At 53.2% G+C, this 26,241-nt stretch overlaps 1 protein-coding gene across 2 annotated transcripts in view; it reads left to right on the forward strand.

Annotated features, from left to right (window-relative positions):
- NOL4L (nucleolar protein 4 like) overlaps positions 1–26,241 on the forward strand; it is a 126,334-nt gene that overhangs the window by 22,784 nt on the left and 77,309 nt on the right. The window contains exon 1 of one of the 2 annotated variants that reach the window (XM_032858896.1): positions 18,853–18,870. The exons of the other annotated variant lie outside the window; for it this stretch is intronic. The gene's annotated coding sequence lies outside the window, so the exon portion shown is untranslated. Of the gene's footprint in view, positions 1–18,852; positions 18,871–26,241 lie in introns of those variants that run through there. 2 annotated transcript variants of the gene reach the window in all.

Consider the following 26,241-nt stretch of genomic DNA (forward strand, 5'->3'; position numbering starts at 1 on the left):
GCCCCCCCCCCCCCCCCCCCCCCCCCCCCCCCCCCCCCCCCCCCCGTCTCTCCCGCATCTGCCTCCCTCTCCTCCACCTGAGGCCATGGCCGCCCCTACCGCCCCCCCTCCACGGGTCCCCTGTGCCTGGGGCTGCGGGTGGCGTTGGCTGCAGCTTCTCACCTGTGTGCCCGGTCTGGCTCCAGCGAGAAAGGAGGAGGAATAAAAGGTCCTTGAGATGGTGACAAAGGTCTGAGTGTGGGCCGCCAGAGCAGCCTGTTTCCAGGCAACTGCTCTACCCTGGGCTCCCCGCGGCGGCGGGCACATCCGTCATGCAGCAGCTCGGCTCGGCGAGGGAGCTCGGCCGCCCCAGCAGCCCGGGCACAGGGCCCGCGGCCCTGAGCTCAGCCCTGCTGGGGACACGAGGCCCCTTCCACAGGGGCTGCAGAAGAAAGGCCAGGGTTGTCATGGCGACTGCAAGCCAAGTGCCTACTAGGTGCCTGGCTGCGGTCCCGGTGCACACAGAGCAGAGCTTACCTCTATGAGCCACTCTGTCCATCCATCTGTCTGTCCATCCATTCGGGATGGAACAGTAGTTTAGTGTGCAGGCTCTGGATGGCAAGACTGAAACCCCACTCTACCATGCACTTGCTGCTTGACCTTGGTCACGTTACTCTACCATGCTGGGCCTCATTTTCTTCATCTTTAAAATGGGCATAACAATAGCTCTTACCTCCTAGAGTTGTTCTGAGGATGAAATGACTTAATGTAGGTAATATCCTAGCCACAGTGCCTGGTCCCTATTAGATTCTCAATGAGTGTTCACTGTTGTTTCTATTTTTGTTATCAGTTGTTTGCCAAGAGACCATTGGGGCAGTGGGAAGCGTGTGGCCTGTTGCAATCGAATTTACTGGGGTGGGTTTCATGTTTGCCCCACCTGCAACTCTATGACCTCAGGCAAGTGGCTTTGTCTCTCCGACCCTGTTTCCTCTGAGCTAAATCAGGGCGAGAAGTCATAGTTTGATACCTGCTCTCTGTGGCGGAAGTCTGAAGCCCCGTCTCTGGCTGGAAGGATCGACAATGCCCCCATCCCCCCCCACGACTGTCCCCAGTACCCAGAGAGGTCATTATTTAGCAAACTGTGGTTGGGACCTGCTGGGTGCCCGTGGGGAGCTGCCAGCCCCTCAGCCACCTGATTTCTGGGCCGCTTAGGCCTGCAGGCCTGCCCTGTTCCTTGCCCGTCGTTCTAACTGTTCCAGCCTCTGCCCTCAGGGCTGCCCAGTCCTGTCCCTCATCCTTCCTTCCACCTCCTTTTTGAAAACAACCTCTGCCAGTGCCCCCAGCCCGGGCCCTGGAGAGAGGAGGAGGAGGCGGCGGCAGCGGACTGAGTGCCAGGGGATTGGGCACGCTGCCGGCCTTTGTCTGGGCTGCCCGGCGGCCGGGGCTCAGTCCCCCGGGGCAGGCCACGTTGCCGGCCTGCTGGCGGCTCAGGGAAGGCCGCGTGGGCGGCGGGGCCTGGACAGGCCTGGGCTGGCAGCAGCCCCCAGAGATGGCCTGGCCCACTTGGGTGGGAGGGAGACCCAGGCCTGGGCGGAGAGCTGGATCGTGCTGCAGCGTTCAGTAGCAGTGGGTCTGGGTACGACTGTGGCCTTCGGAGGCCACCGCACACGTGTGTCGGCACCCGCCGCGTGCCAGGGACAGTGTAGTACTTGGCCTTCAGAACGAGACCACACAGTTCGGTCCTGGAGCCTGACAGCCCGGGTTCAAATCCCTGCTCTGCTGTCTGACAGCCTGTGCAGCCCGAGTAAATGCCCACACACTTCTAGGCCTCCATTAGCCAGTCCACAAAATAAACATCACTGTCCTAGCCCGAGTGCTTAGGGCAGTCGTGGACTGAGAAGGCACTCAGGAAGCATTACTGCTGGTGTTGTCGACTCTGCCCTTGAGAGGAAGGGGCTAGACCTTTACTGAACTCCTACTGTGTGCTATACCTGCTGGAGAGACGATCCTTTTCAAGAATCATTTACTGAGGGGCGCCTGGCTGGCTCAGTTGGTGGAGTGTCCGACTCTTGATCTCAAGGTTGTAGGTTCAAGCCTTGCCTGGGGTGTGGAGGTGACTTAAAATCTTTTTAAAAAATTATTTTTTAAAAAGAAAACTCTTTACTGAGCACCCACAGTATGCCGGCATCTGGGCTGGGCATTGGGGATACCCAGATGAAAGATCTGGGAGAGGAGGTGTAGGGGAGAGAAGGAAAAGAAAGGGAGGGGAAGTGATATATGAGGTCCTGTTGTATGCCAGCCTCTTTGCTGAGGACTGGGAATCCAGAGAGGAGGAAAGTAGCCCCTGCTCTCTTGGTTTTAGAAGGACATAGAAATCTGGAAACCAGTGGTTATAACCCAGGGTAATTAGTGCTGTGACATGGGATGCTCTGGAGTTGCTAACCGAGCCTTAGAAGTCAGGGAAGGCTTCCTGGAGGAGTTGACCTGGAATCTTAGCATTGTGGTCCAATTTATCAAGTCCCTGCTGTAATAGCTCTGTCATGGTGTGGCCTGGGCTCAGTATAAACATGTCCAGGGATAGGGGACTTACTCCCCAAGGAGGAATATACTTTTGCCATCTGCAATCAGCTCACCTTCCTTGGACCCATTCACGGCTCTCCCACTTCTCCGCATCTGGTCCAGGCTGCGTCAGCTTCTGCATCAGTCTCCTGCTCCCTTCCTCGCCCCTCCAGTGCATTCTCCACCCAGCAGCCAGAACAATCTTCTGAAACATAAATCAGACAACATCAGTTCCTAGCCTAAAACCTTTCAGTGGCTCCCCAGGGGCTCTTAGGACAAAGACCAGACTCTACCGCAGCCTGCAAGGCCTGACCAGGCCTGGTGCAGCCGGTCCTCTAGCTTCCCTGGGCTGCGGAAAGGGCCGTGTCCAGGCCAGACCCTCCACTTGCCCACACAGCCTCTTGAGGGTGCAGGGGCGAATTTAGTACAGATGAGGCCCCCCAGATGCCTCTGTCTGGAGACAAGTGGTTCTGGGCTATGGGCAGGTGACATGCGTTTGGTGGTATCATTTAGGCATCATGCCTTGCCAGCTCTGTGTCTCAGTTTCCCCCTCTGTAAAGTTAGGGGGCTGCCTGGGTGATGTTCTTGAGAGTCTCATTCACAGGGCTGGACCATTGGGCTTTTAGGAGCTCACCCCCTCAGCCTGTGGCTCCCATGATAGACTGTTTCGTGCCCCTTCCTGGAGCTGATCCCAAGAGACTAGCAAATGGGGGTTAGGTGATGACATGGGTTTCAACAGCTGTCTTGATCCCGAGGAGACACTGAGGCCTATAAGGTGAAATGACAGCTCTCTGGCCCCGTTGTCAGTTATCCCCAGGGAAGACAGAAGGGTCGTATCAACTTGGGATGCTGGGGGTTTTAATCCTTCCACCCAGAACCCTAGGTTCTGTTGTATTTGTAATTTTGTCTAAATACACAGTGCATTCACATGATGAAAAGTTTGACAATTTCAAAAGGCATGGTAACAATTCCCTGCCGGCCCCTTTTCTTTCCCTTCTCCAAAGTCACTGCTGCGACCAGCTTATCTGTCTTTCCAGCAGTTTCTGATGCACACAAAGGCATCAGATGTACAGAACCTGTTTCTAGAGCTACAGAGAACTGGTCCGTGTCAAGAATGACCCCTGTCCATCATTCAAGCCTTGCCAGAGGTCCCAGTGCTTCCTGGTCGCCAGGGGAGGGGGTAAGAGCCTCCCACCATTCCTCCCACTAGTCCAAGCACTGGGTCTGCCCTAGTGGGAAGATTTGGAAGGCTGGCTGGGTTGCTCCCAGATTTCCTGCAGAAGAGGCCAAGGATCCTGCTTTCGAAGTCAGTCTCTGTAGAAGTAGTAAGTAGACACCAAGGAGATGTTGAGAATGTTCTAATTGGCTATGTTGACTCCCTTTCGTACCATCCACAAGCCAAGTGACAGAGGGTTTTCGTGCTGTGACTCAGCAGATGGGGCCACAGGGCAGCTCAGCCAGTGGGGGCGGGATATGGGGGGTGAGGGTGGACTTCGCTTTACGGCCTGGGCTGAGTGGGTGGACCCCACCTTAAGCAGTAGTAGGCTCTGTGCTAACAGCTTCACCCTAATGGCATGCACGAATGAATGTTAATCTTAACGTGGGTTCACTTAACCTTCATCATATCCCCCCCACCCCGGGTAGATGCCATTAACCCTATGTTACCATTGAGGGGAACATCTGGGAGCCAAGGAGTCCCTTGCCCAAGATCACATGGCTAGATTTGAACTCGGGGCTGCCCGAGTCCTAAGATTCCCCACTCTGGCCTGCAGGAAGAGCTGGATCAGTATTCCATACTCCAGCTCGTGCAGTCTGCACGCCAGGGCAGGATGGCCGTGGGGTCCGCAGCCTGGGCTCTGGGACTCCCAGCTCTGGCCCTACTCTTTCCTGACCATGTGGCTTTGGCAGGCCACGTTCTCTCCGTGCACCAGGACATCTGCTGTGCCTGAGGTTGGCTCTGGCCAGTCCCTTCTCAGTCCAGGCAGACTTGCTGGGTGGGGCAAATGGAGGGGGTAGGGGAATTTCCCCGGGGCTGAGGACACTTCTGTCCCATGAGATGGAACTGGGCCCTGAGCCAAGGTTCACAGAGGTACCAGTCCCTGCCTGGCTGTGTGACTTCAGGCCACTGTCTTTCCCTTTCTGAGTCTCCAGTTCGTGTCTCCAGGTTCTCCGAGGGTGAGCTTTTTGGGGAGAGAAGTTTTGGGGTGTACCCAAGGGAACTGGCAGGATTTAGGCACGAACCGGAACTGAGGAGCAGGAAGAACAGAATTCAAGGAGACACAGGGACAGGTGGCCAAGGGTGAGGCACCTTTTGCTGACTCTGGGAATTAATTTTACATTTTTCAGCAAGGATTTGATTTAAAGCTGCGGGCAAAACCAAGCCCAGCAGAGCAGAGGGGCCCCAGGGAAGGCCCCCTGACTGCATAAATTAATATTTGCTTCAGAAAGTTCCAGAAGCCTTGGACTTGCTGTTTCATGATCAGGGAAATAGGCACAAAGAGAGGCAAGAAAACTCCCCAGGACTACAGAGCTTTGCTTGTCCTTTACTCCCTCAGCACCTGCTTCTGGAGCACCTACCGTGGGCCTTGCTAGGCTCCGGCAGAGACTATGGCTGGCCCCGTCTGTGCCCTCGCAATGGTCACCATCTACCAGGAGAGAGGGTCACTGACTGTATTGTCACACACATCAACAGTGTTGCCACTGTGAGGGGTGCCATGAAGGGGACAGTGCTCACAAGGGCCCGAGCTGAGCCTTGGCGTGGCGGGGGGGGTCTGGGAGGCCTTCTCTGAGGCAGTCTGGATTCATTTGCTATGGCTACCATCCGAAAGTACCGCAGCCTGGGGGCTCCCAGTTCTGGAGGCTGTAAATCCAAGGCCAAGTTGTTGGAGGCTGGTTTCTGGCAATGTTTCCCTCCTCGGCTTACAGGTGTCTGTCTTTCCTGTGTCTTCACCTGGGCCTTCCTCCTGCTGTCTCTGTGTCCTAATCTCCTCTTCTTAAAAGGACACGAGTCAGATTGGATGAGCCCCCACCCTAATAACCTCATTTAACTTAATTCCTTCTCTAAAAACCTTATTTCTGTATAGTCACACTCTGAGGTATAGGGTAGGACTTCGACATAGAAATTTGAAGTCGGGAGGAGTGGGGGTGGGGGGACACAGCTCAGCCCATAACAGGCAGTACACACTTGAGCCATCCTCAAAGTCGAGTAAAATTTAGCTTGGTAATAGGAGGGGAAAGAGTGTTTCAGGTAGAGGGTACAACGTGGGCCAAGGCTGGGGGGCAGGTGGGAGTATTTGGTGGGCCTGGGTAGAGTGCAGGGACGGGGTGGAGAGAGGTTCAGGATGAAGCCCAGGAGATGGAGTCCCCATGCAGCCACTCCATGGCACACTGACTGCATCCTTTTCTAGTCATTGGTTTCCTCCCTGGTGAAACAGGAGTAACCAAATCAGCCTTGCAGGGCCGGGAGTCTGGAGTGAGGTCACACAGGCTTAAAATATCTTGTCCCATGGCAGCTCCTAGTAGGCGCTCAATGTCACCCCTTTTCTCTTCCCTGCCTAGACTACTCTTGGTCTTAGTCTCCTCCTTGTCCCCTACCCTGATTTATATGACCAGCTTGAGATCCTGATCTACAGACCCAAGAAAGGCCTTAGCAAACATTATCATGATTCAGAAAAGCTGTTTGGGCCTCCTGGGAACCCAGGAGAAAAGGACAATTTCCTGAGGAGATGGCTGTTTGAGTGTGCCTGACTTCTGAGCTCTGTAGGGCCAGCCATGGATTCTCCATAAAATGTCTGAGCCTCCTGTGAGATTTGGAGAGAAAAAACACCCTCCCTCAATATAACGTTGCCCTTTGTTGCAAAATAAATGGATCTCCAGTGCTAGGAGCCTCCTTCTCTTGGGGCCTGTTTGCTGGGTCTCTCTGCCCACAGGTCACTGGTTTTCATTGTCTGGGTGGCTGTGGCAAGGCTGTGCCTGCCCGTTTGAGCCTCAGTTTGTACATTTGTGCTTTCATTTGACATATTTGAAAAATTTTATATAAATCGTTTATTTTCGAACAATTTTAGATTTATGGAAAAGATGCAAAGATAGTCCAGAGGGTTCCTGTTAGTAAAGCCCTCACCCAGTTTCCCATCTTGTTAGCATTTGACATTATTCTGACATTTGTCACAGCTGAGAAACCGATCCAGGTACATCACCAGGAACCAAACTCATCCTTTTTTCAGATTTCACTAGTCTTTCCTTAATGTCTGTTTTCTGTTCCAGGATCCCAACCAAGATACCACATTACATTCAGTCTGCACGTGTCCTTAACCACTGATCTATGACAGTTTCTTAGGACCCAGTTTTATTTCGACAAATATTTTTGAGCACCTACAATGTGCATTGTTCTTGGTGCTGGGGAAAGAAAGAATTCTTCCTTCCATGGAGCCTACGTTTGGGGGTTGGGAGACAGGTCACAAACAAGCAAACGTAAATATTAAATATGTCAGGTACTATATAGAAAAATAGGGAAAAGGGATTGGCTAGGAGCTGCTGTTCAAGATAGTGAGGTCTGGGAAGGCCTTCTTATGAGGAGACATTAGAGCAGAGACATGTTGGAGGTGAGGGAGCCTCCACGTGGGTATCTGGTGGCAGATTATCTACACAGAGAGCAGAGCAAGTGCAAAGGCCCTGAGGCGGGTAGTGTCTGAGGAGTGTGAGCAACAGTGAGGAGGTCAGTGGGCTGGTGCCCAGGGTGTGGGGGCAAGTGGCAAGGACAGATCTGTGTGGAGGTGGAAGGGTGGAAGCTGGGAGTAGGCTGGTGCCATGATCCAAGTGAGCCAGGAGAGAGGCGATGGTAGCCTGGGCCTGAATGGTGCCCATGGTGGGCAGATTCTAGGCTTGGTTGAAGGAGGAGCCACAGGATTTGCTGGTGGAAACAGGGCTGGTGCTGAAACCTTCTGGCAGGGCTTGTATGAGGAATAAGAGAGGGTGATGTTAGCAAGGCTTGGAAAACTGTCAAGTTGGGTTTCCCTCTCCATCTCCCGTGTTCAGAGATGTCTGGCCCAGCCCATCCTCTGGCTGAGGGCCAGTAATAAACCGCTGGGTGTTTGTTTGTTTGTTTGTTGTTTTAAAATATAACATTTTGCAAAAGTAGTAGAATCTCATTCCCTAAAAAAGAAAAAAAAATTCATCAGGTAGGAATGTATAATGAAAAACAGTCTCCTTCCTAGCTCTGTCTCCTTCCCAGCTCCCCTCCCCAGGGGCAACCATTATTATTTCTTGGGTATCCTTCCAGAGACATTTTATACATATATATAAAAACATATGCACATATATTTGTGGGTTTTCTTTCTATTTTTACACAAAATATGTTGTGCAAATATGTAGGTTGCTTTTTTCTTGTAATGGCTTTATTGAGATATGATTCACATACCACACAACTCACCCACTTAAAATACAATTCAGGGGCACCTGGGTGGCTCAGTTGGTTAAGCATCTGCCCTCAGAGGCTCCTTGCTCAGTGGGGAGCCTGCTTCTCCCTCTGCCTGCCACACCCCCTGCTTGCTGTCTCTCCCTCTGTCAGATACATAAATTAAATCTTAAAAAAAATGCAATTCAATGGATTTTGGTATATTCAGGCTTGTGTAACCATCATCACCACAATAAATTTTAGAATATTTTTATCACCCCAGAAAGAAACCTCATACTCATTAGCAGTCACTCTTCACCTCTCCCTGACCCCCTTCCTCCACCCCACCCCAGTCCTGGGCAACCACTAATCTGCTTCTTCCTCTGTAGATTTGCCTTCTCTGGATGTTTCCTGAACATGGAGTCATACAATATGGGGCTTTTTGTGTCTGACTGCTCTTAGTATAGTTTTTTCAAGATTTGTCCACCTTATAGCGTGTATCTTGTTCGTTATGTTACCAAATAATATTCCATGTATTGGACATACCACATTTTATTTATCCATTCAACAGTTGATGGACATTCGGGTTGTTTCCACATTTGGGCTGTTATGAGCAACGCTGTTCCAAGTACTCAAGTTCTCGGGGATATGCTTTCAATTCTCTATCATCTAGGCGTGGAACAGCTGGGTCATATGGTAATTCTATGTTTAAACTTTTGAGGAGGTGCCAGACTGTTTCCCAGAGTGCTCACACCATTTTACAGTCCTACCCGTAGGGGACGAGGCTTCTGATTTTCCCACATCCTCGCCAACACTGACTATCTTTTTTTTTTTTTTTTGTAAAATCTTTTTTTTTTTAAGATTTTATTTATTTATTTGACAGAGATCACAAGTAGGCAGAGAGGCAGGCAGAGAGAGAGGGGGAAGCAGACTCCCTGCTGAGCAGAGAGCCCAATGTGGGGCTCGATCCCAGGACCCTGAGATCATGACCTGAGCCAAAGTCAGAGGCTTTTACCCACTGAGCCACCCAGGCACCCCAACACTGACTATCTTTTTGATGAAGGCCATCCTCGGCGTGTGTGAAGTGGTATCTCATTGCGGTTTGGATTTGCATGTCCCTGATGATTAATGACGTTGAGCTTCTTTTTATGTGTTCATTGGCCATTTGTGTATCTTCTTTGGAGGAATATCTGTTTAAATCAATTGACCATTTTTAATCATATTATTTGTTGTTTTGTTACTGACTTATAAGTCTTCTTTATATATTGTAGATAAAAGTCCCTCATCAGATATATGATTCACAAGTATTTTCTTCCAGTCTGTGATTCTCTTTTCATTTTCTTCCTTTTTTTTTTTTTTTTGGAGTGAGCCTTATGCACAACGTGGGACTTGAATTCACAACCCCCCAGATCAAGAGTCATGTGCTCCTCGAACTAAGCCAGCCAGGCATCCCTCTTTTCATTTTCTTCATGGTGTCTTAGGCTTGGTGCAAAACTTTTTAATTTTCATGAAATCCAACTTGCCTACTTTTTCTTTTGTAGCTTGCACTTTTGGTGTCATACTTAAGAAACCATTGCTTAACCCGAGGACATGAAGATTTAGCCCTATGGTTTCTTCTCGGAGTTTCATGGTTTTAGCGCTTAACGTTCTTCAGGTGGTTTTCCCATTAAACAGAAAATCTCTGTATGTTGTGTCAGTGCGTAAGTAGGTCACAACATAAAGAACTTCCATTTTCTTTTTTACAGCTGCATAGTATTCACTTTCATGGGTGGACCCTAGTTTATTTACCTGCCCTCTGCTAATGGACATTTAGGTTGCTTCCAATATTTTGCTCTCACGAAAATACTTCAGGGAACAGCCTTGACTATAGATGGCCATTCCTCACACATGTGGGTTTATATCAAGGAATAGAATTGCAGGTCCGAGGGCGATATGTTTTTTGGTCCATAGCGCCCTCCACTCCTGGCAGCAATGTCTAGAATAGGACCCATTAATGAATAACGATGGTTACTGTAACTTGAGTGCTCACTATATACGGACACTGGCATCCCCTCACAGTGACCCTTACAGTCAGATTTGAAGCCCCCCCTTTCGGTGACCTAAGGTCCTATGATCTGTCCACCTCCCGCACCTCTGACTTCCCACCATCCGCTCCTCCCTGTGCCTTCAGAGTGCCTCGCACCCCTCCCAGAGGGACTCCTGGAGGAATGCAGACTCTGCATGTGGGGCCTGGCACATCTCTTTCTAAGACCACACTCACTTGTGTAGGAGGCAGAGGCTGGCCAGTCACTAGGGAGTCTTGAAGGAGCAACTAAGGTATGCTTGGCACAGTCCCCAGAGGTGAGAAGTAGCCTTTGCTCTCCGGCTGCGTCCCTCCACGTAAGCAAGGCAGCCAAATCTCAAAGACAGACTTCAGGAGATGTGGTCTGACTCAGGGGCTCAGGGGTATAGCTGTGGGTCAGGCAAATGTGGGTTCAGGCCTGATTCCTCCCCATGTAGCTTTGGGCAAGTTATGGCCCTTCTCAGTTCCTCCGTTTCATCATCTGTAAAATGGCACTGTAAAATGGCATTGTGGGTAGTACCTCCTGGCGTCAGACCCCACTGACTCTATTGTCCTGGTTGACAAAGTGCTGTAGGAAATCAGAGGCAAGAAATGTGGTGAAGGGTCAGGGAAGTCTTCATGGGGGAGTGGGTAGAAGGGCATTGGAATGGAACCCGGAGGAGGGATGGCTCAGAAGCCAGGTGATGGCATTTCAGGCAGAGGATACCATGGGTGACCAGGCTACCTCCTTGGAGCAGGACTCCCCAAACCTCATTTCTTCTTGAAAGCAGCCTGGAACAGTGTTTAAGAATGAGAGTTCTGGGGCTGGGCTGCCAGGGTTGTTCTCTGGTCCAGCCACTGATGAGCTGTGTGACCTTGGTCATGTCCCTTAACCTCTCTGGGCTTTAGTTTCTATAACCGTGGAAAGGAGTTGTTCATATTTCCTAGGGTCACAGTAGGGAGTAAATGGGTGGACGCCTGGAAGCCTCAGTCCGTAGAGCATGCGACTCCTGATCTGGGGGTTGTAAGTTTGAGCCCCACACTGGGTGTAGAGATTACTTCAAAAATATTAAAAAAAAATTTTAAAAAAGTAAATGAGTTATTATATGTAAAGCACCTAGACCAGTGATGGCACACAGTAAGTGCTCAATGAATGTTAATTTTTACAAGGAGGAAGGCAAGGCATTAGATTACTCTGCTTCTCAGATGGGAAAAATTAAGGCCCTCTGCAAGTGTGAATGCTCAGGGTCACTTTGGAGTGACTCAGGGGTTCATTCATTCTTTTATTCGTTCAGTAAATGTTTCCTGAGCACCTACTTTGTGCCAGGCTCTGGGAGATACAAGGGATCCAGGCAGTGGTAAACAAGATAGCCTCCACGCCAGAGAACTTCTGACCTGCCCACAGGGTGCCCTTCCGAGGCCAGAAAGGATTCAGGATTTTAACATGAAGTGTCCAAAACCTGGACAAAAAGATAACAGGAGTCAAAATGACCCACTTTACCTCACCCTTCCTACAGATGAAGCAACTGAGACCCAGAATAGGGAAGCAGGAGCCAGGCCTCGGCCCCTGAGTGCCGGTGTGGGCCTCTCCCCAGTGCCCTGCAGGCGCTGGGACAGGAGGTCAGGAGCAGGGGAGCTGGTAGAAAGCAGCTGGATTCTGGCTATAGCTTAAAGGTAGAGTGAACAGGATTTGCTGGTGGGTGGGAAGGGCGTGAGGGGCGCATGAGAGAAAGCAGGAATCCAGGAGGACTCTAGGGTTTGGCCTGAGCAAGTGGGGATAGAGGTGGTTTCTGCTATGGGAGAGCTGGGGGCTGGCTGGGCAATGGAGGGGGTGGGGGTGGTCCAAACACTTGTTGGGTGGGTGGTTGGATGGGTGGATGGACAGATGGACAGACGCTTTTCCCCGGCCCTCCAGAGGGGCCCTACTCACTCGCTTTCAGGCTTGTCCAGCTAGCCAAATGGAGGCAGAGGAGAGCCCAGGCTGGAGGTGTGACCTCCCCGCCGGAGGCTACAAATGGACGAGGTTCACGGCTCAAGGCCGCCAACATCAGGAGGTTCCATCCAAAGTTCAGAGTTTCTCCTTCCATGAAATGTCCCAATTTTTAAGTATCGCGATAAATTTGAAATTTTAATAAATCTCCGCATACCCCCCCAAATTTGTCCATAGGCCCCATTTGGCCTATGGCCTGGTTAGGACATCTGGTCTGTGGGTCTGGACTCCGAGTGCCAGGGTCTGAGTCTGGCTCTCCCTTCCCAGGTTGGGTGCCCTTGGGCAAGTGACTTAGCTTCTCAGAGCCTTGGCTTCTCAACTGTAAAATGGGAACAACAATAGTACTCACCGCCTGGGCTCATAGTAAGGGCTTTCTAGCTGACAGCGAGGATGAAGCGCTATTTGTGATGGATTTTATTGGCGAGCGAGGCGGATGACGCTGAAAAAGAGCACTGGGCTCTGGGGTGGTATCCCGCCTCTCTTGTGACAAGCTCTGTGACCTAGTACCAGGTTTTAGACCTCTCTGAGGACGAAGTGCGTGTTTCTGGAGTTGGGCAATGGCCAGTAGGCCTGCTGAGGCCTCTGAGTCCTCACCCACCACTCTTGATCCTCGCCTTCTTCCCTCCAGCCTCACCCACACACCACCTCCCACCCTTCCACCCTGAAGCCAGAATGGTCTTTCAAAAGCACAAATCTCAGCATGGTCTTTCCCTGCCTGGAGAAAAACCGTGTTGGCTCCCTGCTGCCTTTAGGAAAAAGCCCAAGAACCTCAGCCCGGCATGAGAGGTGGGCGACCACCCTCACCTCTCTTATCTCCTTCCACCAACCCTGCTTCCATACGGGCGGCACACAACCCCTCACCCAGCTCTGCCCGCCCACGATCCACCCACCAGTTCCTGAGCGCTGCCCCTTCCTGGATCCAGCCATGTGCCTCCTGCAGTGACCGATGGCTTCTCCACGGTCTCCCCACATTCCCTCTTACCCTTTCCTTGCTGCAGCCCATTTTCCACAAGCAGCCAGAGGGATCCTGAGAAAAATGCAATTTGGATGGTGTCACCTGCCTGCTTAAGACCTCTCCCTCCGTGGCTGCCTGTTTCTCTGTGAGGGAAGCCGCGAGACCTGGCCCATCTCTCCAGCCACGCTGTACGGTTTCCCCACTGTCCGCTCCCCATGGCCTCAGGCGCCCACTGTGGGCCTTTGCACATGCTGCTCCCCTTCCTAGAGGCTTTCCACACGGCTCCTTCAGGAGGGCCTCCCTGACCACTAACCCCCACCTCCCGGCCCACATCTTGCCCACCTCAGCTCCCCCCTCAGGTGCGAATCACCTGTTCGGGAGGCAGGGCCTGGCACTGGTACCCGCCCTTTCTGTTGGCAAAAACGCCACCCACCTTTCAAGGCCCAGCCCGATGTCATCCTCCCGGGTGAAGCCTTCCTTCTCTAACACAGCCCCATGCCCCAGCCTGTTCTGGATCATTCCCTCCTGGCATTCCCGGCTGGCGGCGGAGACGGCTCCATCCTGGCTTCCTGTGAGCTTTCTTTTCTCTCTTTCTGTCTCCCACACCCAACATTATAATTATCACTGGATGGCGAACTCCTCAAGGCCCAGGAGCCTCACGGTGAAGGGAGTTCACGGTTATCGAACCAGGGAGGGCCCTGTGCTCAGCACTCTCCTGCATTTTCTGCTTGAATCCTCATGACCCTGTGGGGTCAGAGCCCCTGAAAGCCCCACTTTGAAGAGAAGCCAGTGGAGCTTGGAAGGGGGTTAAGTCACGTGCCCACTGTCACCCCACAAGTCTGACACCAAGCTGGAGCCTTTAAGGAGCAAGGGCAGTACAGTACGTCCAGCGTCTCCCATGGGCCAGGCGCCGGCTGAGGTCTCCCCAGGTGTTTCCACCTCACAGGGCCTTTGCTCCCGACTCCACTGTGTGGCTGGGGGAACAGAAGCAAGGGGAGGGTAAGTAACTCCGTGAAGCTCCAGCTCAGTGCTGTCTGGCACTGAGTTGTGGTCGCAGATCTCATGCTGCACTTGCCATCAGACCCTCCTCCCTCTGACCCACCTGGAGGCTTCTCTGTATCTTGGCACCCCGGACACCTGGAACAGCAGGCAGCCCCCAGGCGCCACTAGTTAGTGAGTGCGTAACGAAGGAGGAAGTAGGTAAGTGGTGGACACGGGACCCTGCCCCAGCCAACCCAGAGCTGTGTCTGGAAGTTCAAAGATGCGGCAGCCCCTCTCCCAGGCTCGGAGCTCCCCCCACCCAGTTGTCCAGACAGCCCCGGGGAAGGACCAGATCCATAAACATGAGGCTCCACTTGGGCGCAGGAGGGGCTCTGGGCACTGTACAAGTCCTCAATATTATTGCCTTATTGTCATTTAAATGGAGCCTGCCTTAAACAGGCCACCCAGTTCTAGCCACCAGCGCTGGACAAAACCCCCATTGAAAAGCCAATTACAATCACTCCATCTAAATTGTCATGGATTTGTATAGAAAATTACATCTCCATTTAGTCCTGAAGCGACGTCCTGGGCATGGACAGAGGGGAGGCTGGCCCATTTACCCCGCCGGCTCAGCGCGGGTGCCGCAGGCAGAGAGAGAGCCCAAGCTGCCGGGGCTTGGCCGGCCTGGGGAACAAAGGCCAGTTTGTGGGGGCCTGGAGAGAAGCTGGGCCTCTCAGGGCGGCTCGGATTCCAGGCCTGGGCCGATGGACCCTGCCCCGCCAGCTGGTCTCCCCTGCTGGCGGCTGTGGCCAGACGAGCTCCTGACAGCCGGCTTGGGGCAGCCCGTCAGCCCTGCCACCATCCAGGGCTGCTGGAGCTTGGCTCCTGTCCACACGGCCGTGAAATGAAGAAGGTTTCACCCAGGGAGCACTGGACCGGGATCCCAAGAGCTCAGATTCATTCATTCTTTCATTCATTCACAAGTTATTAAGAGCCTGCTGGTGGTGTGAGCAGCACAGTAGCGTAGAAACGAGCCCCGGCTTTGGAGTATTCTGGGTTTGATTCCAGGCTCTGCCCTCAGTAGCTTTGGGGAGAAGGCTACTTCGATGACTCCTTGAGTTCTGAAGTTGTGGGGCACCCACTATGTGCCAGAGGATGGGATAACACGGTCCTTTGTCGTGCCCTTAATGTCCAGCAAGGGTTTACTGTTTCCCAAATGATAAGTGTTCTGAGGGGCACGAACAGGGCCTGACATGGGATTTGGGGACCTGCTGTGTACGTAGGCAGTTCAGAAGGAGCTGGTCCTGCCAAGACCAAAGGCATGGGCACTCCAGGCAGACGCAACAGTATGTGTGGGTAGGGGCACGGGCGGGTCGTGGGGCAGGCTGGAGCAGTGAAGGGAGAGTGTGGCAGGGGACAAGGTCAATGGGGGCACCCTGAGGATTCTGGGGGTGCTCCCCTGAGCCTCTGTTTCCTCATCTGCAAAAACAGGAACAATGACCTTAGCTGCCAGAGCCCGCCAGGGCTCGGGCTAGGATGCAGGAGATTATATATATGGGCTCTTAGCCTGGCGCTGGGCACAGGATGCCCCTGGCTAACTGAGATAGCCTGACTTGGATGGCGCTCCCTAAGTCTGAGGGCACAGCCCACTCCTCCTGGTCCCTTGGGGGTGACGGCTCAGGGGCTTTGCATGCATTAGCTCCTAACAGCCCTGTGAGGTGGGACTTTCACAGATAAGGAAACTGAGGCAGCGCCACTGGTCAGCTAATTGTTTGTTACTATTTCCCTTATTCCTACTATGGGTTACCCAAGGCCTGGCACAGAGCAGATCCCCATGGAGCGTTTGTTGAATCAGTGAACACATCTGGAAAGGGGGTGCTGGGCAAGAGCAGGGAGCTCCAGGGGAGCTTCCTATCTGTGTGCATGTGTGTGAGCGTCTCCACGACTGCCTGTGACGGTGGGATTCCGAATGTGACTCCATCGACTCTCTCCGATGACTGAGCTCGAGGGACTCTGACAGTGTCACACACTGGTCTCCCGGAGTCCTTGCCCAAATGTCCGGTGGCTGTGGGGACTCTGTCAGAGTGACTGTGTGTGTGACTGTGTCAGACTGTATGTCACTGCCTACATATGTCTGTCTGGGCCCTCAGGGACACTTGGCACCCTTTCAGGGACGGGTGGACTGGCAGGTCTGGAGGCGACTTTGTGGCGGGGCAGGACAGGCAGGTTCAGAGGTGAAGAGGGCAGAGCCCCATCCTCCCCCACCCAGCCCTGCCAGGCAGACAGGCAGATGGAAAAAACGTTCACACCCGGGGCAGGCGGGCGGGTGGCTGCCCCACCAAGGACTGCTCTGTGCACAGAAAACAAGTTCTTCTGGTATCAGCTCGAGTTTGGCAGGAAGTGGCTTTTGGGTGGCAGGAAGCTGGATTCAGCTCATATCAGCCCCGGCCGAGGGGCAGGAGAGCAGTTATCTGGGGTTAAACAGAGTCACCGAGAAGCGGGGCCCCAACGCCCTGTACCCGATAGAGCAGAGGGCACAGCCCACCCCTCCTGGTCATTTGGGATGATGGGTAGGGAGAGGGAGGCCTTGTAAAGAAGACCTGCTGCCTCTCACGTGCTACTAGGCCCTGGATCCCAGACGGAGCTCCTCCTCCACCCCTGTGACCCCCGTTTAGCAGATGTGCAGACTGAGACTCCGATAGGCAGTGGCTGGCCTGACGTCACCAAGACAAGCGGGGAGAAGGGGAGAAGGAAGACTGCAAGAAACGTGTAACTACCTAGAGACAAGAGAAAAACCAGGACAGAGGGCGAAGAGGAGAGGGGAGATGGGAACAGGACAGGGCAAGTAGTTGAAGGAATGCAGAGAATAATGAGACTAGGCCAGTGGGAAGATTTCTGGGGTGCCCACTGTGTGCCAGGCCCTCCCAGGAACATCACAGCTGACCTTCGGATCCTGATCCTGAACCCATTTCCTAGATAAGGGCAGTGAGACCCCCAGAACCTTGCCAGCTTAGCCATACCTGGAATCTAGGTCTGATTCCAAAGCCCATGTTCCTTCAGCCCATGCCCCTGTGCTTGACTTCCAGGGAAGGGAAGCGACTGTACTAAAAGGGGTGCCCAATCTGTTTTCCTGGGTATCCTGTTGCAGAATTCACCCAGTTGGCCCATGGAGAGTCAGGGTTCAAACCTGCGCAAAGTGGCTGCAGAATCCACGTGCTTAACCATGTGATGGGGTGTGCGGAGCACTATGCCAGAGCAGGCAGAGAAAGCCAGGGTTCTGCTCTCAGGCTGGGACCCAGAAGGTCCAGTCGCTGATCTGAAGCCCCAGAGCTATACCTGGAGAGAAACCAAATCTCCCAACTCCCGGCCCTGGACACTCTCGTGCCCCTCCACTCAGCCCCCACTGGAGCCCCTAGGGAGTAGGCCACTGGTCCTTCTGTTCTCATCCCAAAAGCAGCACCCAAGCTGTTCCCTGGCTAGGATGCTGATTTGAAGCTCAGTTTGTATGTCGTTTGCACATTACTCAGTGCATGTCAGAAGGTACGAACATCTCCCTTCCCCAGAGAGAGCTGCTGGGCCCCCCTGCCCTCCTCCAGACAGCAAAAATGCCAGCCGGCTAGACAGGGAGCTGCGCCCTGGCCTCTGACAGCACCCGCCTGCTGCCGCCTCCCCCATTCCCTCCTGGAGCCAAATTTAGGCAGCTCTGCTACTGAGAGATGGGGAGAGCAGAGGCAGGAAATGGTGAGGTTGGAGGCAGCCCTGCCATGGCCTGCACAGGGTGGGGTGGCCCCAGGGGTACCCCTGTCCCTAAAGCCCTTGGCCCAGCCTCCCCCTGTCCCTCCTCCCACAGGAATGTAGGCCAGGTTGGGGAACGCAGGGTTCTCAGCTGCAGCCCAGGGTGCTGGCTACTCTGGCCATGAGGGAGGAGGGAGAGATGGAGGGAGGGAGGAGGTCATGGCCAGGGCAGTGGGGAAGGGATCAGATAGCCTCCTCCAGCCCCAGACACCGGCTGCCACTGGGGACTGGAGCCTGTTCTGCTTCTCAGCACTTCCTGCTCCTCCTTCATGTGCCCACCCCAGATCTGATTCTGGGGTGGGGGGCAGGAGGTACAGCTGGGTCTTTGGGGACTGAAGTCTCCCCAAAGGCTCCACCAGTCTGCTTCCTCCTTGGGCTAGACTTTAACCTTGGTGGTCTTCGTTTTTCTACCTGTGAAATGGAGAGGTTGGCCGAGAATGATTTCCAAGTGGCTACCCATGCCGAGAGCAAGGGTTTCTGGGAGGCCTGATAGAAATTAGGGATGTGGCAGTAGCTTTAGGCCTAGGAGCTTCTTAGATTTTTCAGGTAGGGCTCCTCACTGCTGTGGGATGTGGTTGGGCTGAACAATGAAAGACCTGGGCTGGATTCCCGCCCCCAGGAACCTGGGGGTGGAGTTAATAGTGCCCAGTAGCTGGGAGCATGGATCCTGGGGTCTGACTGCCTGGGTTTGAATCCCAGCTCTACCACTCATGACTGGGCAAGTTGCCTCAGCTTTCTGTGCCTCAGTTTCCTCACCTCTGAGATGGGGGTAATAAACCTCCCAGAGCTGCTGGGAAAGTGAAATGAGGCAGTGAATGTTTGGCACACATGAAGTGCACCACGATGCCAGCTACCAGTGTGACTGTTTTGTCTCCCTGAGCGTTTGGGAGGCCCGCGCTCCCCCCCCCCCGCCCCCGCAGCTATAACGGATGTGGATGCGATGGGGAGGCGCTGTAGCTTGATGGTGAAATGGGCATCGGGATGGGGTTCAATTCTGCGTGACCCTGGGCAAATGGCCACACCCCACTGCGCTTTGGGCGGGGAACAGCAGAGGCTCCTACCACACAGGGTCTGTGAGGATTACACAGATCGGTCTTGGCACAGCGCCTGGCACATAGCGGGCGCTCCCTGAAGGGGAGCTGGCCAGATCGAATGGTACCGGCCCGCACAAAGGACAGGTGGGCAGCGTCCCCAGGGGGAGGGGGGGATGGGGAGGAGGAGGGCGGGGGACGGGGCAGTCGCAGGGCAGGTGCGCGGGGAGTGGGGAGGCGGGGCTGGGAGAGGGGGAACGCGAGGGCGGGCGTGCGGGCGCGCAGCAGGTGCGTGTGGAGTGGGCGGGGCCCCGCGCGGGCGGGGTCTCCAGGTGAGCGGATGCGCGCCTGGAGGCTGGTGACAGGGGGAGGCGCGACGCCCTGGCCCACCGCCGGAAAGCGTCCCTGTGTCTTTAACGCCCTCCTCCCCGCGTCCCCCCCCGCCCCCTTTGTGCGCCCCCCCCCAAAGCAGGGCTGCAGCCGTGGAGCCGTCCCCCCTGCACTGACAGCTGGTATCTAATTACTGTGTGAGAATGGAAAGTCAGGCTGTCCCAGCTCCGGGGAGAGGGGATTAACGTCTCCTGCAGAATACACTTCCTCTGGTGGGTTGCCATGGTTACTCTCATTACCTGCCTGCCCGCGAGGAGCCCGCGCGAGCCGCTCCAGCAGGCCCTCCGAACCCGGGCCCGGCGCGCGCGCACCTCCCCGCTCCTCCCCGCTTCTCCCCGCCCCTCCCCACCGAGGCGCACGCGCGTGCGCCCTGGGGGGAGCGGGAGCAGCCTCACCCCCGGCCCTGCGCCCCGCGCCCCGCCCCCCGCCCGAGCAGCTGTCAGCGGCGCGCGCGGCCCAGCCAGCCCCTGCGCGCGCTGTCAACAGTCATTAGCGCGCGGGCCCTCCCCTCCCCCTCCAATTCCCCCTGACCCCCACCCTAGCGCTGGGTGGGGCCCGCACCTGGGGCCTCCGCTCGTTAGCGCGCCCCGCCGCCCGCCGCGGCCCCGGAGGGACCCGCCTGCAGGGCCTGCTTGGCTCAGGACCTCCCCCTTCCACCTAGAAGCCACCCCTCAACGACCCCATTCCCTGTCCTTGGCCAAGGCTCCTGAGAGAGGCGGGTCCCCAGAGTCTTGGAGCGCACTCCTTCAGAGTAGTAGCGCCAGAGGTCATTTATGGGTGTCTCGCCCAGGGTGGGCGCTATGTGTGCCCCCATTTGGGTTCCTGCAACCATCCTGTCACACTGTGTCACCGCAACACAGGAGGAGACTGAGGCTCAGGCCAGCCGTTTGGCCAGGGTCAGGGCTGGATTGTCTTCAGGCCTATGACTTCACCCCTAGGGCACTTGTGCCTCGTGGATATACCCCCAGGGCAAAACCCCAGCCAGGGCCCCTACCCTGTCCTGCCTGACAGTGCCCTTGGCTGCTCCCTCCCTCCCTTAAACTGGGGTCATTGCTCCCCCTCTTGCCAAAAGGGGGACACTTGGGGCTGCTACACCCCTTTCTCTTCCCACCTTCCCCCCATCCTTTCCAGATATTCCAGAGCTAACCAAAAAAAAAAAAAGGGAAAGGAAAAAGAAAAAGAAATATTCAGAGCTGTTGGAAGGATATGGCATTCCTTAAAGGTAGCGCTGTCATTGGGGGGCTGATCCCAGGCACCTTCCTGGGGCCTGGGGTGTGCATTTAGGTCCCCAGCGTGATTTGAAAGAAGATGGAGGTTCAGCGAAGCAGAAAGGAGGTCTTGGAATATGTGAGGCCTGTTCCAGATGGCAGGTGCGCCACGGTGGCGGCTCGGCACTAGCAGTTGGAGATTGTGCACAGGGGTGGAGAAGAGGCAGGTGCTACACTGAGTCCTCAGCGCCTCGTTTATGTATTTATTTATTTATCAGGGGTGTGGTCTCCTCCCTTGCCCATCCCAGCCTCCAGAGCTCATGGCAGCTATGGGCCCCAACATTCTGGTGCAGATCTCTGTTTTGGAGGGTTTTTTTTTTTTATTTGCCTGGTTTTGGTTTTGGTTTCCAGTGCACAGTAGGTAGTATTTATAACTGAGAGATATTCAAATGTCGTCCTTGTTCTATTTAGGCAATGCCCTCCCCTCAGTCATCCGACTCCCCGGCTTTACAAATGATGACCAGCTTTTCTTGGGATTCTAAGAAGGAAATTTCTGGATATTTGGGTGCGGGTCTTCCTTCTGGTTTTCTTCTTTTCCGTCCCTCAGCTCATTGTGGCTTATAAATTTCCTCTCCTCCTCTCTCCTTTCTCTCCGAGAACCATTTGCGGGAGGCTGACTCCTCTCCTTGGGTCTTCTTCCAGCCCTGCTGGGAGCTGGAAGGAGACTTTGTAAGAACCCCCCCCAAAACCGGTACCTGCACCTGCAAAACCTCAGCCCTGCCTGAATGTATTACAGTGTGGCTTGAGAGGCAGGAGGAACAGCCACAGTTCCAGAAACTGGAAGTTGCATGCAGCTGATATTTGCAGTAACTTTGGCCTGTGATGGCAGCTACTTAGCCGGCTGGCCCCGACAGGATGGAGAGACAGCCTCACATTTGCCTGAGCAATCAGCCCCCTGAAGTCCCGGGCTCCCACATAAGTGGTAGCCAAAGGTATGTCCTCCACTGATGGCAATCTTGTTGATTTTTATGCCTTATCAAGAGCTGGATCTGAAATGCACCAAAAGGGCACATCCTGAGGACTTTGTGTGTGGTTTCTTCCTCTGCCGTAGGAACCCAGTTGAGAAATGTCCCTGCTATTTAGCCACATCCTCTCAATCATGGCCTTGTCGTTGCTGGAAGGCATATGCTGCTAATATTGTTGCTGGGGGGGGGCGGACCTAACCGGCCCCCTGGTGGCCTGAACCGGTGAGCCCACCTTGATAAGTGTGTAACTTACTACCAGCAAGTGGCTTCAAAGTTCCAACGGAAATGACAGAACTGAAATCCATTAGCCATTGGACAGGGGTCTGTTTAATTGGCTTAGGGGGAAGACAGGCAAAGTAGCTCACCTGAGGGAGGCCACCCTGGCAGAGACCTGTCTCACGACCTGGCCAGGTCTGCTCATCTCCCTTGTCTAGGCCTGCAGCCCTGGGGGTCACAATCCTGCTTGTGCTGAGCGCTCAGATCATTTGAAGAAACTGAGGAAGCCAGAAAAGACCGGTCAAGGGATGACCTGCTTAAGTATTAATTAACTTTGCCAGGGAGAACCTAAAAATCTGATGTCAGGTTGCTGAGCACTCCTGCCCTTTCTTTCCATAATTTGCATTAAGTCACTGGGCAGGTGTTTTGAATTTATAGTAATGTTGCCCAGTAAGATTCTTTTGTTCCCACCATTAGAAAAATTGGCCTTCAGCTAAGGAGAAGAAAAATATTAATATTAATATTAATATATTAGGCCTAGAAGCACAGAGCAAGCATCTATTTAATGAGCCAACTAGTTACCTATCTATGGAGACATTCTAATCAGCAGTTCTCAAAATCCGGTGCATCTTAATCATCTGGGGGAACCCTAGTAAAACCCCCAGAGAATGAGATTTGGTGGGTCTGAGGTGGGGGCCTGAGAATCTGCATTTCTATCCAGTTCCCAGGTGATGCCGACTCTGATGGTCTAAGCACCACACTCTGGGACCGCCCTTCTAAATACTGTGAAACATGAGCAGTATGTAAACAGACATTTGGTGATTTCCTCAATAACTTGCAACCTGGCCTTTAGTTTGGAATCCAGATGGGCTGGTTTCAAGGAAGATGGTGATGTCCAGGAAAGGTAGTATGAAATTTTTAAAACTCCATGAAATTTTTACAGCTCTTGTCACGTCTGGTTTTGTTGGCCTGGGTCTGGCTGGCTGTTTTGGAGTTGGCTGGTTCAAAAGGATGTAGTGTGTTGCCATGACAATATTCTTCTCCAAGCAGGAGGCCCCCGAGGTTGGTCCTGCACAACTGACCGTGTATTTCTCGTGGCTTTTCCCTTGGGGAGCTTCAGGGTTCCCATCCGTCACTCCTGGTTGGTGTTCCTGGGAACCTGGGGAGAGTCAGGAGGCTCTAGGCCCCCTCTTCACTCAGCCTATAGATGAAGTGAGCTTTCTTTGTCAAACCAAGGCCCAGCTTGCTTAGGGCCATGGATCAGATTAAGCTAATTTGGGTACAAAGCAGAAGTGGTTGGCAGGGGCATCCCAAGGCCATGGGGAAGGTGCTTTCTGCTCCTTTAATTAGCAGCTCTTGCCTTGTAACACTGTGTGTGGATTCTCAGCTAAGGAAGGCATGCCTCTCCTGCAGCACTTAGCATGAAGGTTAGTACCTCCAAGGATGCCGGGCATGGCAGAGATGTCTGCTGCACGAGACTGCCATGGGATCCCTTTGTTCTCTGCCCAGGGTTCTCCTTGAAGGACAGGCAGATATCCTGGTGTTCTTCCCATAGGGTGTGGCACACATGGCGTCCAGGTGGCCAGAGCTCACCAGAGGACAGTTCAAGGTGTGGCTCTGCAGACCTTGTGTGGTTTGCACTGGGGTTGCTACAAGCCTACTCCTTTCCTGTGTACGTCCCTGCAGCTAAGACAGACCAATTCGAGGACACAGGTTTGAACATCAGGGGAGATCACAATAGATTTTCAAAGAGGGAGTTACTAAAAATGATCCCCGGAGAGCTTCTCTGGGATAATTTTATGGTCACATTGGACCAGGTACAAAGCTGGTGGGTACCCATGTCTGCCTTCGAATGGAGAAGGGAGGCTGGGACAGAGGCCCAGCCATGGGCCGTGTATTTTGCTGTTTAATCTGGGTTGGTTAGTTACACGTTGGCTCTAGGAAAATTTATGTCAAGTTTGTGTGACAGCCTTCATGTGTTACTTAGGAATTAAGCATCTTCTCTGATAGTGGGTATTACCTTGGGGGACCCGTGCTGTAACCTGAATGGATGGGAAGGACAGGAGCTAAGAGCAGATTCCTAAACCCAGAATGTCCAAATTCAGTGAGTCCAAAGGGAAGAGATGAACATTGATAAGCCAAATGCCTGACATACGCTCTTAACATAATCCTTGAAACAGCCAACTAGGACTTTTTAGGCCCATTTCCCAGGTGAGGAAACTTGAGATTCCAGAGGTCAAGAAGTAGGCACCTGGCTGGCTCATTTGGTGGGGCCTGTGACTCTTGATCTCAGGGTTGGGAGTTTGAGCCCCACATTAGATGTAGAGATTATTAAAAAAAAAAAAAAAAAAGTCAAGAAGTGACCTGCCCAAGGATACCAAGCTGGTTAGGGCACACTTCACATCTCACCTACCTAAAATACTGTCTTCCATCAGATTTTCTTTCTCTATTCCCTCCCACCAAACTTTATATCCCTTTTCCAGAAGTATCTGTGTTCTGGCTTGAAACAGTTTCATGAGCAGAGAGATCTATTTGCTTTTAAGCAGTTAGACCCATTATTATGCCTCTAGATTAGGATTATCAAGATGTTGTGGAATGATCCACCCCGTTATACTTTTCTAAAATATATTTTTTAAAGGTTTTTATTTATTTATTTATTTGACAGACAGAGATCACAAGTAGGCAGAGAGGCAGGCAGAGAGAGAGGAGGAAGCAGGCTCCCCGCTGAGCAGAGAGCCCGATGCGGGACTTGATCCCAGGACCCCGGGACCACGACCCGAACTGAAGGCAGAGGCTTTAACTCACTGAGCCACCCAGCTGCCCCCTAAAATTAAAAAGATTTTATTTATTTGTTTATTTATTTACTCACCTATTTGGGAGGGGGAGTGTGCATGCAAGCTGGGGGTGGGAGGGGGGAGGGAGAGGGACAAGCAGACTCTGCACAAAAACACAGAGCCCGACACGGGGCTCAAACCCACCACCCAGAGACTACGACCTGAGCCTCCAGAGTCAGATGCTCAACTGCCTGAGCCTCCCAGGCGCCCCTAATATACTTTTTAAATTAAAGCTTAACAGACCTACAGAGAAGTACACAGATTGTAAAGTGTTCAGATTAATAGCTTTTTATAAAATGAACCCACCGGTAGAACCACCACCCAGATTAAGAAATAAAAACCCAGTTACATTTTCATGCTTCTGAGCCTTTTGTTAGTTTTTGCCAACGGGAACCTCTGGCTAGATGTATATTCTAACTGGGCTGTCATAATATTTGTCCCCCCCAACTCCGTCATAGCAGTATTGGAAGATCCCCTAAAATGCTGGGTAGTTACAAGTCAGCTAATGAGTCTGTTTGTCACTAGTGAGTCCTCTTTATAGATGGCCCAGGACTTCAAAGGGGACTTCAGACACCCCCAGGAACAAGGTAACGGTAACTCCTGAGTTTAAGAGAGTTTAAGAACAGAAGAACAACTTATCTCATAAGTGAAACTCAGGGAGGCTGAAGAATTTGCCCACAATCTCACATCAAGGAAGCAGGACCAACAGGCAGTGATTCCTACACAGTGTGCACACGCACGTGCACACACATGCACAACCCCCCCGATGCATGCTATCTGAGAAGTCCCCATTGAAATGGATCCTGACTAGGAAGGAAGCCATTGGCAGGAGGGTCTGTACAGGGCCAGTGAGGTCACCCCCGTGGAGGCTGCCCACTAGCTCTAGGACTTGGCTCCCTCCACTCCAGATGCCCGTCTGCTCTCAAGGGGGCCACTGGCAAAAAGACAGCCCTGTTCACCCATCATGGCATGTTGGGAAAGTTGCTGGATGAAACCAAACCCTATCTATGGCCAGAATGTTCTGTGAGCAGGTGTCCCATTTAGCACCACCTCTCTTTTCCTTGGACTACAAAGACGGAGGTCCCAAACCCGCTCTGCTACTTACCAGGCCCTATGCCACAGGCGGGTCCTGACCCTGACAACCTCCCAGGCTTGTTGCGATGTTCAGGCCTATCATAGCTGGGGGGAAACTTTGCAAACGACAAGGCACTCTGTAATCATAATACTTATCCAGCAGGTCCTATGGGCCGGGCAGGCGGCTAAATGCTGCAGGGGTATCTCCTTTACTCCTCTCCGCAGCTTATATGGGAAAGGTGCTTCTGTTAGCCCCATTTTCCAGGTAAAGGACTTGAAGAGTATAGAAGCAAAGTTACTGCTCGGGACCACACAGCCACTTCAGTGATGGGCCCCATGCCGACCGAGGGAGAGTTTATGTCTAAGCGACCTTGCCTGCCTGCTGCTTACAAGCAGTCAGTCATTTGGTAGCTATTTTTTGAGCCTGTTAAGTATCAGGCATTGCTCTAGGTGTTAGGGAGGCTGCCTGAGCCCACATACGAAGCCCACACCCTCCCAGAGCTGATGTTCTTGAGCCATGAGCAAGATCCTTTAGGAAAGAATTCTCTGGGAGGTTTGTGTTTTTGGAGACTTTTAGAGAGAAGCCCGCCTCCTTTCGCCCCAGTCCTCCCCCGACACACACACACACACACACACACACACACACACACACACCTGCTTGCTCTTCATTGTTGAAGCCCCCCAGAGTTCTCCAATGAGAGAGATGAGGGAGATGATGGCTGAGATCCGGGTGTCCCCGAGTCTATGTGTCTCCGACGCCCTATGAATAAA

This window comes from Lontra canadensis, unplaced genomic scaffold, assembly GCF_010015895.1.
Source record: "Lontra canadensis isolate GAN:19392208 unplaced genomic scaffold, GSC_riverotter_1.0 scaffold16, whole genome shotgun sequence".
NCBI lineage: Eukaryota > Metazoa > Chordata > Mammalia > Carnivora > Mustelidae > Lontra > Lontra canadensis.